An 18,738-nucleotide genomic window follows, 5' to 3' on the forward strand; every position below is an offset into this window, starting at 1 on the left:
GTGAGAGTTCAGGATATAAAACAACGAGAGTTCAGGAGATCAAACAGCGAGAGATAAGGAGATAATACAGTGAGAGTACAGGAGATAAAGCTGTGAGAGTTCAGGAGATAAAACAGTGAGAGTGCAGGAGATAAAACTGTGAGACGTCAGGAGATAAAACAGCGAGAATTTAGTGGATAAAACAGTGAGAGTTCAGTGGATAAAACAGTGAGAGTTCAGGAGATAAAACAGAGACAGTTCAGGGGATAAAACAGAGAGAGTTCAGGAGATAAAACGTCGAGAGTTCAGGACCTAAAACGGTGAGAGTTCAGGAAATAAAACAGCGAGAGTTCAGGAGATAAAAAAAGCATGAGTCCAGGACCAAAAACAACGAGAGTTCAGGAGATAAAAGATCGAGATTTCAGGAGATAAAATAGTGAGAGTTTAGGAGATAAAAGACAAAGAGCTCAGGAGGTAAATCAATGAGGGTTCAGGAGATAAAACAGCGAGAGTGCAGGAGGATAAATCAGTGAGAGTTGCGGACAAAAACAGCGAGAGTTCAGGAGTTAAAACAGTCAGAGTTCAGGAGATAAAACAATGTGAGTTCAGGAGATAAAACAACGAGAGTTCAGGAGATAAAACAGGGAGAGCTCAGGAGATAAAACAGCGAGAGTTTAGGAGATAAAACATTGAGAGTTCAGGAGATAAAACAGTGAGGATTCAGGAGATAAACCAGCAAGAGTTCAGGAGATAAAACAGTGAGAGTTCAGGAGTTAAAACAGCGAGAGTTCAGGAGATAAAACAGCGAGAGCTCAGGAGATAAAAGAGCCAGAGTTCAGGAGATAAGCCAGGAAGAGTTCAGGAGATAAAACAGTGAGAGTTCAGGAGATAAATCAGCGAGAGTTCAGGAGGTTAAACAGTGAGCGTTCAGGTGATAAAACAGTGAGAGTTCAGGAGATAAAACAGCGAGAGTTCAGGAGATAAAACAGTGAGAGTTCAGGAGATAAAACAGTGAGAGTTCAGGACCTAATACAGTGAGAGTTCAGGAGATAAAACAGAGAGAGTTCAGGAGATAAAACAGCGAGAGTTCAGGAGATAAAACTGTGAGAGTTCAGGAGATAAAACAGTGAGAGTTCAGGAGATAAAACAACGAGAGTTCAGGAGATAAAACAGCGAGAGCTCAGGAGATAAAACAGCGAGAGTTCAGGAGATAAAACATTGAGAGTTCAGGAGATAAAACAGTGAGGATTCAGGAGATAAACCAGCAAGAGTTCAGGAGATAAAACAGTGAGAGTTCAGGAGTTAAAACAGCGAGAGTTCAGGAGATAAAACTTCGAGGGCTCAGGAGATAAAAGAGCCAGAGTTCAGGAGATAAGCCAGGAAGAGTTCAGGAGATAAAACAGTGAGAGTTCAGGAGAAAAATCAGCGAGAGTTCAGGAGGTTAAACAGTGAGCGTTCAGGGGATAAAACAGTGAGAGTTCAGTAGATAAAACAGCGAGAGTTCAGGAGATAAATCAGTGAGAGTTCAGGAGATAAAGCAGTGAGAGTTCAGGACCTAATACAGTGAGAGTTCAGGAGATAGAACAGAGAGAGTTCAGGAGATAAAACAGCGAGAGTTCCGGAGATAAAACTGTGAGAGTTCAGGAGATAAAACAGTGAGAGTTCAGGACCTAATACAGTGAGCGTTCAGGAGATAAAACAGCGAGAGTTGAGGAGATAAAACAGCGAAAGTTCAGGACCTAAAACAGTGAGATTTAAGGAGATAAAGCAGCGAGAGGTCAGGAGATAAAATTGTGAGAATTTGGGAGATAAAAGATCAAGAGTTCAGGACTTGAAAAGGTGAGCATTCAGGAGATAAAGCTGCGAGAGGTCAGGAGATCAAACAGTGAGAGTTCAGGAGATAAAACAATGAGAGTTCAGGAGATAAAACTGCGCGAGTTCAGGAGATAAAACAGCGAGAGCTCAGGAGATAAAAGAGCCAGAGATCAGGAGATCAGCCAGGAAGAGTTCAGGAGATAAAACAGTGAGAGTTCAGGAGATATATCAGCGAGAGTTCAGGAGGTTAAACAGTGAGCGTTCAGGGGATAAAACAGTGAGAGTTCAGGAGATAAAACAGCGAGAGTTCAGGAGATAAAACAGTAAGAGTTCAGGAGATAAAACAGTGAGAGTTCAGGACCTAATACAGTGAGAGTTCAGGAGATAAAACAGACAGAGTTCAGGAGATAAAACAGCGAGAGTTCAGGAGATAAAACTGTGAGAGTTCAGGACCTAATACAGTGAGCGTTCAGGAGATAAAACAGCGAGAGTTCAGGAGATAAAACAGCGAGAGTTCAGGACCTAAAACAACGAGATTTAAGGAGATAAAACAGCGAGAGGTCAGGAGATGAAATTGTGAGAATTCAGGAGATAAAAGATCAAGAGTTCAGGAGTTGAAACAGTGAGCATTCAGGAGATAAAGCTGCGAGAGTTCAGGAGAACAAACAGTGAGAATTCAGGGGATAAAAACAATGAGAGTTCAGGAGATAAAAATGCGCGAGTTCAGGAGATAAAACAGTGAGAGTTCAGGATATAAAACAACGAGAGTTCAGGAGATCAAACAGCGAGAGTTAAGGAGATAATACAGTGAGAGTACAGGAGATAAAACTGTGAGAGTTCAGGAGATAAAACAGTGAGAGTGCAGGAGATAAAACTGAGACGTCAGGAGATAAAACAACGAGAATTTAGTGGATAAAACAGTGAGAGTTCAGTGGATAAAACAGTGAGAGTTCAGGAGATAAAACAGAGACAGTTCAGGGGATAAAACAGAGAGAGTTCAGGAGATAAAACGTCGAGAGTTCAGGCCCTAAAACAGTGAGAGATCAGGAGATAAAACAGCGAGATTTCAGGAGATAAAAAAGCAAGAGTCCAGGACCTAAAACAACGAGAGTTCAGGAGATAAAAGATCGAGAGTTTAGGAGATAAAATAGTGAGAGTTTAGGAGATAAAAGACAAAGAGCTCGGGAGGTAAATCAATGAGGGTTCAGGACGTAAAACAGCGAGAGTTCAGGAGGATAAAACAGTGAGAGCGCAGGAGGATAAAACAGTGAGAGTTGCGGACATAAAACAGCGAGAGTTCAGGAGTTAAAACAGTCAGAGTTCAGGAGATAAAACAATGAGAATTCAGGAGATAAACCAGCAAGATTTCAGGAGATAAAACAGTGTGAGTTCAGGAGATAAAACAACGAGAGTTCAGGAGATAAAACAGGGAGAGTTCAGGAGATAAAACAGCGAGAGTTCAGGAGATAAAACATTGAGAGTTCAGGATATAAAACAGTGAGGATTCAGGAGATAAACCAGCAAGAGTTCAGAAGATAAAACAGTGAGAGTTCAGGAGATAAAACAGCGAGAGTTCAGGAGATAAAACAGCGAGAGCTCAGGAGATAAAAGAGCCAGAGTTCAGGAGATAAGCCAGGAAGAGTTCAAGAGATAAAACAGTGAGAGTTCAGGAGATAAATCAGCGAGAGTTCAGGAGGTTAAACAGTGAGCGTTCAGGGGATAAAACAGTGAGAGTTCAGGAGATAAAACAGCGAGAGTTCAGGAGATAAAACAGTGAGAGTTCAGGAGATAAAACAGTGAGAGTTCAGGACCTAATACAGTGAGAGTTCAGGAGATAAAACAGAGAGAGTTCAGGAGATAAAACAGAGAGAATTCAGGAGATAAAACTGTGAGCGTTCAGGAGATAAAACAGTGAGAGTTCAGTTCCTAATACAGTGAGCATTCAGGAGGTAAAACAGCGAGAGTTCAGGAGATAATACAGTGAGAGTACAGGAGATAAAAGTGTGAGAGTTCAGGAGATAAAACAGTGAGAGTGCAGGATATAAAACTGTGAGACGTCAGGAGATAAAAAGGCAAGAATTTAGTGGATAAAACAGTGAGAGTTCAGGAGATAAAACAGAGACAGTTCAGGGGATAAAACAGAGAGAGTTCAGGAGATAAAACGTCGAGAGTTCAGGACCTAAAACAGTGAGAGTTCAGGAGATAAAACAGCGAGATTTCAGGAGATAAAAAAGCAAGAGTCCTGGACCAAAAACAATGAGAGTTCAGGAGATAAAAGATCCAGAGTTCAGGAGATAAAATAGTGAGAGTTTAGGAGATAAAAGACAAAGAGCTCAGGAGGTAAATCAATGAGGGTTCAGGAGATAAAACAGCGAGAGTTCAGGAGGATAAAACAGTGAGAGCGCAGGAGGATATAACAGTGAGATTTGCGGACATAAAACAGCGAGAGTTCAGGATTTAAAACAGTCAGAGTTCAGGAGATAAAACAATGAGAATTCAGGAGATAAACCAGCAAGAGTTCAGGAGATAAAACAGTGTGAGTTCAGGAGATAAAACAACGGGAGTTCAGGAGATAAAACAGGGAGAGCTCAGGAGATAAAACAGCGAGAGTTCAGGAGATAAAACATTGAGAGTTCAGGATATAAAACAGTGAGGATTCAGGAGATAAACCAGCAAGAAATCAGGAGATAAAACAGTGAGAGTTCAGGAGATAAAACAGTGAGAGTTCAGGAGATGAAACAGCAAGAGCTCAGGAGATAAAAGAGCCAGAGTTCAGGAGATAAGCCAGGAAGAGTTCAGGAGATCAAACAGTGAGAGTTCAGGAGATAAATCAGCGAGAGTTCAGGAGGTAAAACAGTGAGTGTTCAGGGGATAAACAGCGAGAGTTCAGGAGATAAAACAGCGAGAGTTCAGGAGATAAAACAGTGAGAGTTCAGGAGATAAAACAGTGAGAGTTCAGGAGATAAAACAATGAGAGTTCAGGAGATAAAACTGCGCGAGTTCAGGAGATAAAACAGCGAGAGCTCAGGAGATAAAAGAGCCAGAGTTCAGGAGATAAGGCAGGAAGAGTACAGGAGATATAACTGTGAGAGTTCAGGAGATAAAACAGTGAGAGTGCAGGAGATAAAACTGAGACGTCATGAGATAAAACAGCGAGAATTTAGTGGATAAAACAGTGAGAGTTCAGTGGATAAAACAGTGAGAGTTCAGGAGATAAAACAGAGACAGTTCAGGGGATAAAACAGAGAGAGTTCAGGAGATAAAACGTCGAGAGTTCACGACCTAAAACAGTGAGAGTTCAGGAGATAAAACAGCGAGAATTCAGGAGATAAAAAAGCAAGGGTCCAGGACCTAAAACAACGAGAGTTCAGGCGATAAAAGATCGAGAGTTCAGGAGATAAAATAGTGAGAGTTTAGGAGTGAAAAGACAAAGAGCTCAGGAGGTAAATCAAAGAGGGTTCAGGAGATAAAACAGCGAGAGTTCAGCAGGATAAAACAGTGAGAGCGCAGGAGGATAAAACAGTGAGAGTTGCGGACATAAAACAGTGAGAGTTCAGGAGTTTGAACAGTCAGAGTTCAGGAGATAAAACAATGAGAATTCTGGAGATAAACCAGCAAGAGGTCAGGAGATAAAACAGTGTGAGTTCAGGAGATAAAATAACGAGAGTTCAGGAGATAAAACAGGGAGAGCTCAGGAGATAAAACAGCGAGAGTTCAGGAGATAAATTATTGAGAGTTCAGGATATAAAACAGTGAGGATTCAGGAGATAAACCAGCAAGAGTTCAGGAGATAAAACAGTGAGAGTTCAGGAGATAAAACAGCGAGATTTCAGGAGATAAAACAGCGAGAGCTCAGGAGATAAAAGAGCCAGAGTTCAGGAGATAACCAGGAAGAGTTCAAGGGATAAAAAAGTGAGAGTTCAGGAGATAAAACAGCGAGAGCTCCGGAGATAAAACAGCGAGAGCTCAGGAGATAAAAGAGCCAGAGTTCAGGAGATAAGCCAGGAAGAGTTCAGGAGATAAAACAGTGAGAGTTCAGGAGATAAATCAGCGAGAGTTCAGGAGGTTAAACGCTGAGCGTTCAGGGGATAAAACAGTGAGAGTTCAGGAGATAAAACAGCGAGAGCTCAGGAGATAAAACAGTGAGAGTTCAGGACCTAATACAGTGAGAGTTCAGGAGATAAAACAGAGAGAGTTCAGGAGATAAAATAGCGAGAGTTCAGGAGATAAAACTGTGAGAGTTCAGGAGATAAAACAGTGAGAGTTCAGGACCTAATACAGTGAGCGTTCTGGAGATAAAACAGCGAGAGTTCAGGAGATAAAACATCGAGAGTTCAGGACCTAAAACAGCGAGATTTAATGAGATAAAACAGCGAGAGGTCAGGAGATAAAATTGTGAGAATTTAGGTGATAAAAGATCAAGAGTTCAGGAGTTGAAACAGTGAGCATTCAGGAGATAAAGCTGCGAGAGTTCAGGAGATCAAACAGTGAGAATTCAGGGGATAAAACAATGAGAGTTCAGGAGATAAAAATGCGCGAGTTCAGGAGATAAAACAGTGAGAGTTCAGGATATAAAACAACGAGAGTTCAGGAGATCAAACAGCGAGAGTTAAGGAGATAATACAGTGAGAGTACAGGAGATAAAGCTGTGAGAGTTCAGGAGATAAAACAGTGAGAGTGCAGGAGATAAAACTGAGACGTCAGGAGATAAAACAGCGAGAATTTAGTGGATAAAACAGTGAGAGTTCAGTGGATAAAACAGTGAGAGTTCAGGAGATAAAACAGAGACAGTTCAGGGGACAAAACAGAGAGAGTTCAGGAGATAAAACGTCGAGAGTTCAGGACCTAAAACAGTGAGAGTTCAGGAGATAAAACAGCGAGATTTCAGGAGATAAAAAAGCAAGAGTCCAGGACCTAAAACAACGAGAGTTCAGGAGACAAAAGATCGAGAGTTCAGGAGATAAAATAGTGAGAGTTTAGGAGATAAAAGACAAAGAGCTCAGGAGGTAAATCAATGAGGGTTCAGGATGTAAAACAGCGAGAGTTCAGGAGGATAAAACAGTGAGAGCGCAGGAGGATAAAACAGTGAGAGTTGCGGACATAAAACAGCGAGAGTTCAGGAGTTAAAACAGTCAGAGTTCAGGAGATAAAACAATGAGAATTCAGGAGATAAACCAGCATGAGTTCAGGAGATAAAACAGTGTGAGTTCAGGAGATAAAACAACGAGAGTTCAGGAGATAAAACAGGGAGAGCAGAGGAGATAAAACAGCGAGAGTTCAGGAGATAAAACATTGAGAGTTCAGGATATAAAACAGTGAGGATTCAGGAGATAAACCAGCAAGAGTTCAGGAGTTAAAACAGTGAGAGTTCAGGAGATAAAACAGCGAGAGTTCAGGAGATAAAACAGCGAGAGCTCAGGAGTTAAAAGAGCCAGAGTTCAGGAGATAACCAGGAAGAGTTCAAGAGATAAAACAGTGAGAGTTCAGGAGATAAAACAGTGAGAGCTCCGGAGATAAAACAGCGAGAGCTCAGGAGATAAAAGAGCCAGAGTTCAGGAGATAAGCCAGGAAGAGTTCAGGAGATAAAACAGTGAGAGTTCAGGAGATAATTCAGCGAGAGTTCAGGAGGTTAAACACTGAGCGTTCAGGGGATAAAACAGTGAGAGTTCAGGAGATAAAACAGCGAGAGTTCAGGAGATAAAACAGTGAGAGTTGAGGACCTAATACAGTGAGAGTTCTGGAGATAAAACATAGAGAGTTCAGGAGATAAAATAGCGAGAGTTCAGGAGATAAAACTGTGAGAGTTCAGCAGATAAAACAGTGAGAGTTCAGGACCTAATACAGTGAGCGTTCAGGAGATAAAACAGCGAGAGTTCAGGAGATAAAACAGCGAGAGTTCAGGACCTAAAACAGCGAGATTTAATGAGATAAAACAGCGAGAGGTCAGGAGATAAAATTGTGAGAATTAAAGAGATAAAAGATCAAGAGTTCAGGAGTTGAAACAGTGAACATTCAGGAGATAAAGCTGCGAGAGTTCAGGAGATCAAACAGTGAGAGTTCAGGAGATAAAACAATGAGAGTTCAGGAGATAAAACTGCACGAGTTCAGGAGATAAAACAGTGAGAGTTCAGGATATAAAACAACGAGAGTTCAGGAGATCAAACAGCGAGAGATAAGGAGATAATACAGTGAGAGTACAGGAGATAAAGCTGTGAGAGTTCAGGAGATAAAACAGTGAGAGTGCAGGAGATAAAACTGTGAGACGTCAGGAGATAAAACAGCGAGAATTTAGTGGATAAAACAGTGAGAGTTCAGTGGATAAAACAGTGAGAGTTCAGGAGATAAAACAGAGACAGTTCAGGGGATAAAACAGAGAGAGTTCAGGAGATAAAACGTCGAGAGTTCAGGACCTAAAACGGTGAGAGTTCAGGAAATAAAACAGCGAGAGTTCAGGAGATAAAAAAAGCATGAGTCCAGGACCAAAAACAACGAGAGTTCAGGAGATAAAAGATCGAGAGTTCAGGAGATAAAATAGTGAGAGTTTAGGAGATAAAAGACAAAGAGCTCAGGAGGTAAATCAATGAGGGTTCAGGAGATAAAACAGCGAGAGTGCAGGAGGATAAATCAGTGAGAGTTGCGGACAAAAACAGCGAGAGTTCAGGAGTTAAAACAGTCAGAGTTCAGGAGATAAAACAATGTGCGTTCAGGAGATAAAACAACGAGAGTTCAGGAGATAAAACAGGGAGAGCTCAGGAGATAAAACAGCGAGAGTTCAGGAGATAAAACATTGAGAGTTCAGGAGATAAAACAGTGAGGATTCAGGAGATAAACCAGCAAGAGTTCAGGAGATAAAACAGTGAGAGTTCAGGAGTTAAAACAGCGAGAGTTCAGGAGATAAAACAGCGAGAGCTCAGGAGATAAAAGAGCCAGAGTTCAGGAGATAAGCCAGGAAGAGTTCAGGAGATAAAACAGTGAGAGTTCAGGAGATAAATCAGCGAGAGTTCAGGAGGTTAAACAGTGAGCGTTCAGGGGATAAAACAGTGAGAGTTCAGGAGATAAAACAGCGAGAGTTCAGGAGATAAAACAGTGAGAGTTCAGGAGATAAAACAGTGAGAGTTCAGGACCTAATACAGTGAGAGTTCAGGAGATAAAACAGAGAGAGTTCAGGAGATAAAACAGCGAGAGTTCAGGAGATAAAACTGAGAGTTCAGGAGATAAAACAGCGAGAGTTCAGGAGATAAAACTGTGAGAGTTCAGGAGATAAAACAGTGAGAGTTGAGGAGATAAAACAACGAGAGTTCAGGAGATAAAACAGCGAGAGCTCAGGAGATAAAACAGCGAGAGTTCAGGAGATAAAACATTGAGAGTTCAGGAGATAAAACAGTGAGGATTCAGGAGATAAACCAGCAAGAGTTCAGGAGATAAAACAGTGAGAGTTCAGGAGTTAAAACAGCGAGAGTTCAGGAGATAAAACTTCGAGGGCTCAGGAGATAAAAGAGCCAGAGTTCAGGAGATAAGCCAGGAAGAGTTCAGGAGATAAAACAGTGAGAGTTCAGGAGATAAATCAGCGAGAGTTCAGGAGGTTAAACAGTGAGCGTTCAGGGGATAAAACAGTGAGAGTTCAGTAGATAAAACAGCGAGAGTTCAGGAGATAAATCAGTGAGAGTTCAGGAGATAAAGCAGTGAGAGTTCAGGACCTAATACAGTGAGAGTTCAGGAGATAGAACAGAGAGAGTTCAGGAGATAAAACAGCGAGAGTTCCGGAGATAAAACTGTGAGAGTTCAGGAGATAAAACAGTGAGAGTTCAGGACCTAATACAGTGAGCGTTCAGGAGATAAAACAGCGAGAGTTGAGGAGATAAAACAGCGAAAGTTCAGGACCTAAAACAGTGAGATTTAAGGAGATAAAGCAGCGAGAGGTCAGGAGATAAAATTGTGAGAATTTGGGAGATAAAAGATCAAGAGTTCAGGAGTTGAAAAGGTGAGCATTCAGGAGATAAAGCTGCGAGAGGTCAGGAGATCAAACAGTGAGAGTTCAGGAGATAAAACAATGAGAGTTCAGGAGATAAAACTGCGCGAGTTCAGGAGATAAAACAGCGAGAGCTCAGGAGATAAAAGAGCCAGAGTTCAGGAGATCAGCCAGGAAGAGTTCAGGAGATAAAACAGTGAGAGTTCGGAGATATATCAGCGAGAGTTCAGGAGGTTAAACAGTGAGCGTTCAGGGGATAAAACAGTGAGAGTTCAGGAGATAAAACAGCGAGAGTTCAGGAGATAAAACAGTAAGAGTTCAGGAGATAAAACAGTGAGAGTTCAGGACCTAATACAGTGAGAGTTCAGGAGATAAAACAGACAGAGTTCAGGAGATAAAACAGCGAGAGTTCAGGAGATAAAACTGTGAGAGTTCAGGACCTAATACAGTGAGCGTTCAGGAGATAAAACAGCGAGAGTTCAGGAGATAAAACAGCGAGAGTTCAGGACCTAAAACAACGAGATTTAAGGAGATAAAACAGCGAGAGGTCAGGAGATGAAATTGTGAGAATTCAGGAGATAAAAGATCAAGAGTTCAGGAGTTGAAACAGTGAGCATTCAGGAGATAAAGCTGCGAGAGTTCAGGAGAACAAACAGTGAGAATTCAGGGGATAAAACAATGAGAGTTCAGGAGATAAAAATGCGCGAGTTCAGGAGATAAAACAGTGAGAGTTCAGGATATAAAACAACGAGAGTTCAGGAGATCAAACAGCGAGAGTTAAGGAGATAATACAGTGAGAGTACAGGAGATAAAACTGTGAGAGTTCAGGAGATAAAACAGTGAGAGTGCAGGAGATAAAACTGAGACGTCAGGAGATAAAACAACGAGAATTTAGTGGATAAAACAGTGAGAGTTCAGTGGATAAAACAGTGAGAGTTCAGGAGATAAAACAGAGACAGTTCAGGGGATAAAACAGAGAGAGTTCAGGAGATAAAACGTCGAGAGTTCAGGCCCTAAAACAGTGAGAGATCAGGAGATAAAACAGCGAGATTTCAGGAGATAAAAAAGCAAGAGTCCAGGTCCTAAAACAACGAGAGTTCAGGAGATAAAAGATCGAGAGTTTAGGAGATAAAATAGTGAGAGTTTAGGAGATAAAAGACAAAGAGCTCGGGAGGTAAATCAATGAGGGTTCAGGACGTAAAACAGCGAGAGTTCAGGAGGATAAAACAGTGAGAGCGCAGGAGGATAAAACAGTGAGAGTTGCGGACATAAAACAGCGAGAGTTCAGGAGTTAAAACAGTCAGAGTTCAGGAGATAAAACAATGAGAATTCAGGAGATAAACCAGCAAGATTTCAGGAGATAAAACAGTGTTAGTTCAGGAGATAAAACAACGAGAGTTCAGGAGATAAAACAGGGAGAGTTCAGGAGATAAAACAGCGAGAGTTCAGGAGATAAAACATTGAGAGTTCAGGATATAAAACAGTGAGGATTCAGGAGATAAACCAGCAAGAGTTCAGAAGATTAAAACAGTGAGAGTTCAGGAGATAAAACAGCGAGAGTTCAGGAGATAAAACAGCGAGAGCTCAGGAGATAAAAGAGCCAGAGTTCAGGAGATAAGCCAGGAAGAGTTCAAGAGATAAAACAGTGAGAGTTCAGGAGATAAATCAGCGAGAGTTCAGGAGGTTAAACAGTGAGCGTTCAGGGGATAAAACAGTGAGAGTTCAGGAGATAAAACAGCGAGAGTTCAGGAGATAAAACAGTGAGAGTTCAGGAGATAAAACAGTGAGAGTTCAGGACCTAATACAGTGAGAGTTCAGGAGATAAAACAGAGAGAGTTCAGGAGATAAAACAGAGAGAATTCAGGAGATAAAACTGTGAGCGTTCAGGAGATAAAACAGTGAGAGTTCAGTTCCTAATACAGTGAGCATTCAGGAGGTAAAACAGCGAGAGTTCAGGAGATAATACAGTGAGAGTACAGGAGATAAAAGTGTGAGAGTTCAGGAGATAAAACAGTGAGAGTGCAGGATATAAAACTGTGAGACGTCAGGAGATAAAAAGGCAAGAATTTAGTGGATAAAACAGTGAGAGTTCAGGAGATAAAACAGAGACAGTTCAGGGGATAAAACAGAGAGAGTTCAGGAGATAAAACGTCGAGAGTTCAGGACCTAAAACAGTGAGAGTTCAGGAGATAAAACAGCGAGATTTCAGGAGATAAAAAAGCAAGAGTCCTGGACCAAAAACAATGAGAGTTCAGGAGATAAAAGATCCAGAGTTCAGGAGATAAAATAGTGAGAGTTTAGGAGATAAAAGACAAAGAGCTCAGGAGGTAAATCAATGAGGGTTCAGGAGATAAAACAGCGAGAGTTCAGGAGGATAAAACAGTGAGAGCGCAGGAGGATATAACAGTGAGATTTGCGGACATAAAACAGCGAGAGTTCAGGATTTAAAACAGTCAGAGTTCAGGAGATAAAACAATGAGAATTCAGGAGATAAACCAGCAAGAGTTCAGGAGATAAAACAGTGTGAGTTCAGGAGATAAAACAACGGGAGTTCAGGAGATAAAACAGGGAGAGCTCAGGAGATAAAACAGCGAGAGTTCAGGAGATAAAACATTGAGAGTTCAGGATATAAAACAGTGAGGATTCAGGAGATAAACCAGCAAGAGTTCAGGAGATAAAACAGTGAGAGTTCAGGAGATAAAACAGTGAGAGTTCAGGAGATGAAACAGCAAGAGCTCAGGAGATAAAAGAGCCAGAGTTCAGGAGATAAGCCAGGAAGACTTCAGGAGATCAAACAGTGAGAGTTCAGGAGATAAATCAGCGAGAGTTCAGGAGGTAAAACAGTGAGCGTTCAGGGGATAAAACAGCGAGAGTTCAGGAGATAAAACAGCGAGAGTTCAGGAGATAAAACAGTGAGAGTTCAGGAGATAAAACAGTGAGAGTTCAGGAGATAAAACAATGAGAGTTCAGGAGATAAAACTGCGCGAGTTCAGGAGATAAAACAGCGAGAGCTCAGGAGATAAAAGAGCCAGAGTTCAGGAGATAAGGCCAGAAGAGTTCAGGAGATAAAACAGTGAGAGTTCAGGAGATAAATCAGCGAGAGTTCAGGAGGTTAAACAGTGAGCTATCAGGGGATAAAACAGTGAGAGTTCAGGAGAGAAAACAGCGAGAAATCAGGAGATAAAACAGTGAGAGTTCAGGAGATCAAACAGTGAGAGTTCAGGACCTAATACAGTGAGAGTTCAGGAGATAAAACAGAGAGAATTCAGGAGATAAAACAGCGAGAGTTCAGGAGATAAAGCTGTGAGAGTTCAGGAGATAAAACAGTGAGAGTTCAGGACCTAATACAGTGAGCGTTCAGGAGATAAAACAGCGAGAGTTCAGGAGATAAAACAGCGAGAGCTCAGGAGATAAAACAGTGAGAGTTAAGGAGATAATACAGTGAGAGTACAGGAGATAAAAGTGTGAGAGTTCAGGAGATATAACAGTGAGAGTGCAGGAGATAAAACTGTGAGACGTCAGGAGATAAAAAGGCAAGAATTTAGTGGATAAAACAGTGAGAGTTCAGGAGATAGAACAGAGACAGTTCAGGGGATAAAACAGAGAGAGTTCAGGAGATAAAATGTCGAGAGTTCAGGACCTAAAACAGTGAGAGTTCAGGAGATAAAACAGCGAGATTTCAGGAGATAAAAAAGCAAGAGTCCAGGACCAAAAACAATGAGAGTTCAGGAGATAAAAGATCCAGAGTTCAGGAGATAAAATAGTGAGAGTTTAGGAGATAAAAGACAAAGAGCTCAGGAGGTAAATCAATGAGGGTTCAGGAGATAAAACAGCGAGAGTTCAGGAGGATAAAACAGTGAGAGCGCAGGAGGATAAAACAGTGAGATTTGCGGACATAAAACAGCGAGAGTTCAGGATTTAAAACAGTCAGAGTTCAGGAGATAAAACAATGAGAATTCAGGAGATAAACCAGCAAGAGTTCAGGAGATAAAACAGTGTGAGTTCAGGAGATAAAACAACGAGAGTTCAGGAGATAAAACAGGGAGAGCTCAGGAGATAAAACAGCGAGAGTTCAGGAGATAAAACATTGAGAGTTCAGGATATAAAACAGTGAAGATTCAGGAGATAAACCAGCAAGAGTTCAGGAGATAAAACATTGAGAGTTCAGGAGATAAAACAGTGAGAGTTCAGGAGATAAAACAGCGAGAGATCAGGAGATAAAAGAGCCAGAGTTCAGGAGATAAGCCAGGAAGAGTTCAGGAGATAAAACAGTGAGAGTTCAGGAGATAAATCAGCGAGAGTTCAGGAGGTTAAACAGTGAGCGTTCAGGGGATAAAACAGTGAGAGTTCAGGAGATAAAACAGCGAGAGTTCAGGAGATAAAACAGTGAGAGTTCAGGAGATAAAACAGTGAGAGTTCAGGAGATAAAACAATGAGAGTTCAGGAGATAAAACTGCGCGAGTTCAGGAGATAAAACAGCGAGAGCTCAGGAGATAAAAGAGCCAGAGTTGAGGAGATAAGCCGGGAAGAGTTCAGGAGATAAAACAGTGAGAGTTCAGGAGATAAATCAGTGAGAGTTCAGGAGGTTAAACATTGAGCGTTCAGGGGATAAAACAGTGAGAGTTCAGGAGATAAAACAGCGAGAAATCAGGAAATAAAGCAGTGAGAGTTCAGGAGATCAAACAGTGAGAGTTCAGGACCTAATACAGTGAGAGTTCAGGGGATAAAACTGTGAGAGTTCAGGTGATAAAACAGTGAGAGTTCAGGACCTAATACAGTGTGCGTTCAGGAGATAAAACAGCGAGAGTTCAGGAGATAAAACAGTGAGAGTTCAGTTCCTAATACAGTGAGCATTCAGGAGGTAAAACAGCGAGAGTTCAGGAGATAATACAGTGAGAGTACAGGAGATAAAAGTGTGAGTGTTCAGGAGATAAAACAGTGAGAGTGCAGGATATAAAACTGTGAGACGTCAGGAGATAAAAAGGCAAGAATTTAGTGGATAAAACAGTGAGAGTTCAGGAGATAAAACAGAGACAGTTCAGGGGATAAAACAGAGAGAGTTCAGGAGATAAAACGTCGAGAGTTCAGGACCTAAAACAGTGAGAGTTCAGGAGATAAAACAGCGAGATTTCAGGAGATAAAAAAGCAAGAGTCCTGGACCAAAAACAATGAGAGTTCAGGAGATAAAAGATCCAGAGTTCAGGAGATAAAATAGTGAGAGTTTAGGAGATAAAAGACAAAGAGCTCAGGAGGTAAATCAATGAGGGTTCAGGAGATAAAACAGCGAGAGTTCAGGAGGATAAAACAGTGAGAGCGCAGGAGGATATAACAGTGAGATTTGCGGACATAAAACAGCGAGAGTTCAGGATTTAAAACAGTCAGAGTTCAGGAGATAAAACAATGAGAATTCAGGAGATAAACCAGCAAGAGTTCAGGAGATAAAACAGTGTGAGTTCAGGAGATAAAACAACGGGAGTTCAGGGGATAAAACAGGGAGAGCTCAGGAGATAAAACAGCGAGAGTTCAGGAGATAAAACATTGAGAGTTCAGGATATAAAACAGTGAGGATTCAGGAGATAAACCAGCAAGAAATCAGGAGATAAAACAGTGAGAGTTCAGGAGATAAAACAGTGAGAGTTCAGGAGATGAAACAGCAAGAGCTCAGGAGATAAAAGAGCCAGAGTTCAGGAGATAAGCCAGGAAGAGTTCAGGAGATCAAACAGTGAGAGTTCAGGAGATAAATCAGCGAGAGTTCAGGAGGTAAAACAGTGAGCGTTCAGGGGATAAAACAGCGAGAGTTCAGGAGATAAAACAGCGAGAGTTCAGGAGATAAAACAGTGAGAGTTCAGGAGATAAAACAGTGAGAGTTCAGGAGATAAAACAATGAGAGTTCAGGAGATAAAACTGCGCGAGTTCAGGAGACAAAACAGCGAGAGCTCAGGAGATAAAAGAGCCAGAGTTCAGGAGATAAGGCAGGAAGAGTACAGGAGATATAACTGTGAGAGTTCAGGAGATAAAACAGTGAGAGTGCAGGAGATAAAACTGAGACGTCATGAGATAAAACAGCGAGAATTTAGTGGATAAAACAGTGAGAGTTCAGTGGATAAAACAGTGAGAGTTCAGGAGATAAAACAGAGACAGTTCAGGGGATAAAACAGAGAGAGTTCAGGAGATAAAACGTCGAGAGTTCACGACCTAAAACAGTGAGAGTTCAGGAGATAAAACAGCGAGAATTCAGGAGATAAAAAAGCAAGGGTCCAGGACCTAAAACAACGAGAGTTCAGGCGATAAAAGATCGAGAGTTCAGGAGATAAAATAGTGAGAGTTTAGGAGTGAAAAGACAAAGAGCTCAGGAGGTAAATCAAAGAGGGTTCAGGAGATAAAACAGCGAGAGTTCAGCAGGATAAAACAGTGAGAGCGCAGGAGGATAAAACAGTGAGAGTTGCGGACATAAAACAGTGAGCGTTCAGGAGTTTGAACAGTCAGAGTTCAGGAGATAAAACAATGAGAATTCTGGAGATAAACCAGCAAGAGGTCAGGAGATAAAACAGTGTGAGTTCAGGAGATAAAATAACGAGAGTTCAGGAGATAAAACAGGGAGAGCTCAGGAGATAAAACAGCGAGAGTTCAGGAGATAAATTATTGAGAGTTCAGGATATAAAACAGTGAGGATTCAGGAGATAAACCAGCAAGAGTTCAGGAGATAAAACAGTGAGAGTTCAGGAGATAAAACAGCGAGAGTTCAGGAGATAAAACAGCGAGAGCTCAGGAGATAAAAGAGCCAGAGTTCAGGAGATAACCAGGAAGAGTTCAAGGGATAAAAAAGTGAGAGTTCAGGAGATAAAACAGCGAGAGCTCCGGAGATAAAACAGCGAGAGCTCAGGAGATAAAAGAGCCAGAGTTCAGGAGATAAGCCAGGAAGAGTTCAGGAGATAAAACAGTGAGAGTTCAGGAGATAAATCAGCGAGAGTTCAGGAGGTTAAACGCTGAGCGTTCAGGGGATAAAACAGTGAGAGTTCAGGAGATAAAACAGCGAGAGCTCAGGAGATAAAACAGTGAGAGTTCAGGACCTAATACAGTGAGAGTTCAGGAGATAAAGCAGAGAGAGTTCAGGAGATAAAATAGCGAGAGTTCAGGAGATAAAACTGTGAGAGTTCAGGAGATAAAACAGTGAGAGTTCAGGACCTAATACAGTGAGCGTTCTGGAGATAAAACAGCGAGAGTTCAGGAGATAAAACATCGAGAGTTCAGGACCTAAAACAGCGAGATTTAATGAGATAAAACAGCGAGAGGTCAGGAGATAAAATTGTGAGAATTTAGGTGATAAAAGATCAAGAGTTCAGGAGTTGAAACAGTGAGCATTCAGGAGATAAAGCTGCGAGAGTTCAGGAGATCAAACAGTGAGAATTCAGGGGATAAAACAATGAGAGTTCAGGAGATAAAAATGCGCGAGTTCAGGAGATAAAACAGTGAGAGTTCAGGATATAAAACAACGAGAGTTCAGGAGATCAAACAGCGAGAGTTAAGGAGATAATACAGTGAGAGTACAGGAGATAAAGCTGTGAGAGTTCAGGAGATAAAACAGTGAGAGTGCAGGAGATAAAACTGAGACGTCAGGAGATAAAACAGCGACAATTTAGTGGATAAAACAGTGAGAGTTCAGTGGATAAAACAGTGAGAGTTCAGGAGATAAAACAGAGACAGTTCAGGGGACAAAACAGAGAGAGTTCAGGAGATAAAACGTCGAGAGTTCAGGACCTAAAACAGTGAGAGTTCAGGAGATAAAACAGCGAGATTTCAGGAGATAAAAAAGCAAGAGTCCAGGACCTAAAACAACGAGAGTTCAGGAGACAAAAGATCGAGAGTTCAGGAGATAAAATAGTGAGAGTTTAGGAGATAAAAGACAAAGAGCTCAGGAGGTAAATCAATGAGGGTTCAGGATGTAAAACAGCGAGAGTTCAGGAGGATAAAACAGTGAGAGCGCAGGAGGATAAAACAGTGAGAGTTGCGGACATAAAACAGCGAGAGTTCAGGAGTTAAAACAGTCAGAGTTCAGGAGATAAAACAATGAGAATTCAGGAGATAAACCAGCATGAGTTCAGGAGATAAAACATTGTGAGTTCAGGAGATAAAACAACGAGAGTTCAGGAGATAAAACAGGGAGAGCAGAGGAGATAAAACAGCGAGAGTTCAGGAGATAAAACATTGAGAGTTCAGGATATAAAACAGTGAGGATTCAGGAGATAAACCAGCAAGAGTTCAGGAGTTAAAACAGTGAGAGTTCAGGAGATAAAACAGCGAGAGTTCAGGAGATAAAACAGCGAGAGCTCAGGAGTTAAAAGAGCCAGAGTTCAGGAGATAACCAGGAAGAGTTCAAGAGATAAAACAGTGAGAGTTCAGGAGATAAAACAGTGAGAGCTCCGGAGATAAAACAGCGAGAGCTCAGGAGATAAAAGAGCCAGAGTTCAGGAGATAAGCCAGGAAGAGTTCAGGAGATAAAACAGTGAGAGTTCAGGAGATAATTCAGCGAGAGTTCAGGAGGTTAAACACTGAGCGTTCAGGGGATAAAACAGTGAGAGTTCAGGAGATAAAACAGCGAGAGTTCAGGAGATAAAACAGTGAGAGTTGAGGACCTAATACAGTGAGAGTTCTGGAGATAAAACATAGAGAGTTCAGGAGATAAAATAGCGAGAGTTCAGGAGATAAAACTGTGAGAGTTCAGCAGATAAAACAGTGAGAGTTCAGGACCTAATACAGTGAGCGTTCAGGAGATAAAACAGCGAGAGTTCAGGAGATAAAACAGCGAGAGTTCAGGACCTAAAAGAGCGAGATTTAATGAGATAAAACAGCGAGAGGTCAGGAGATAAAATTGTGAGAATTAAAGAGATAAAAGATCAAGAGTTCAGGAGTTGAAACAGTGAACATTCAGGAGATAAAGCTGCGAGAGTTCAGGAGATCAAACAGTGAGAGTTCAG

Source organism: Carcharodon carcharias, chromosome 28 (genome assembly GCF_017639515.1).
Source record: "Carcharodon carcharias isolate sCarCar2 chromosome 28, sCarCar2.pri, whole genome shotgun sequence".
Classification (NCBI taxonomy): Eukaryota; Metazoa; Chordata; class Chondrichthyes; order Lamniformes; family Lamnidae; genus Carcharodon; species Carcharodon carcharias.